The following is a 997-nucleotide window of genomic DNA, read 5'->3' as shown; positions in this document are numbered from 1 at the left end:
ATGTGACCGAGGGAAATCATCTTTCAGACTAGCTTTGTTCAAATCTCTATAATCGACACACATACAAAATTTTCCATCCTTCTTAGGAACAGGCACAATATTGGCCACCCAATGTGGATACTCAGCAGTAACAAGGAAACCGACATCAATCTTCTATTACACTTCTTCTTTGATCTTCACTGCCATATCAGGGTGAGTCCTCCTTAACTTCTGCTTGATTGGCGGGCATTCTGGCTTCAACGGCAATCTATGCTCCACAATCTCAGAATACAAACCACACATGTCTTGATAGGACCAAGAAAACACATCTGAATACTCTCGAAGAAGATCAACTAATCCCTTCTTAATCTCTAGACACAGTCGAGACCCAATCTTGACTTTCTTCATATCATCTTCGGAACCCAAGTTGACTAACTCAATCTTCTCTTCGAACGACTGAATGGCTTCTTCCTCGTGTTCAAGTAGACAAGACAATTCATCAGACACTTCTTCATCATTTTCCTCCTCAGCCTCAAACATAGGGAATTCAAAGTTTGGAGAAGGAGTAAGATCATTGTATTCAATGGGTTTAGAAACCAACCTGCATAATGATTTGATATTTTGATTTTAGAGAAGTGAATTGTGATCAAATATTATGCAGATGGACAATTATTATTTATTTATTTATGTTTTTTTGTGATTACCATTTTTCAGAAAAGCAAAAAAGTAAAAATAAAACATCGTATATGTGGATGAATAGAATTGCATTTTATTAATGATCAATTTGAAGGATGCCAAACAATGTTCAGTTCTCCCTTAGGCATAGGAGAAGGATTTTCAAAAATAATAAAGCAATTACTTAGAGCGAAGAACAATAACAGGAACGTCGACAGCGATCCAATTGTTGCAAGCTTTTCCATGCGTCACAAAATTGGTGCAGTCTTCGTCTTCATCATCCTCAATCACTGCAGCTGAGTGTTGTTCATTACCATGAATGAACCCTCCTCTACGAAAACTG

Source organism: Lathyrus oleraceus, chromosome 4, assembly GCF_024323335.1.
Source record: "Lathyrus oleraceus cultivar Zhongwan6 chromosome 4, CAAS_Psat_ZW6_1.0, whole genome shotgun sequence".
Lineage (NCBI taxonomy): Eukaryota > Viridiplantae > Streptophyta > Magnoliopsida > Fabales > Fabaceae > Lathyrus > Lathyrus oleraceus.
Note: the sequence above shows the minus strand (reverse complement) of the source record.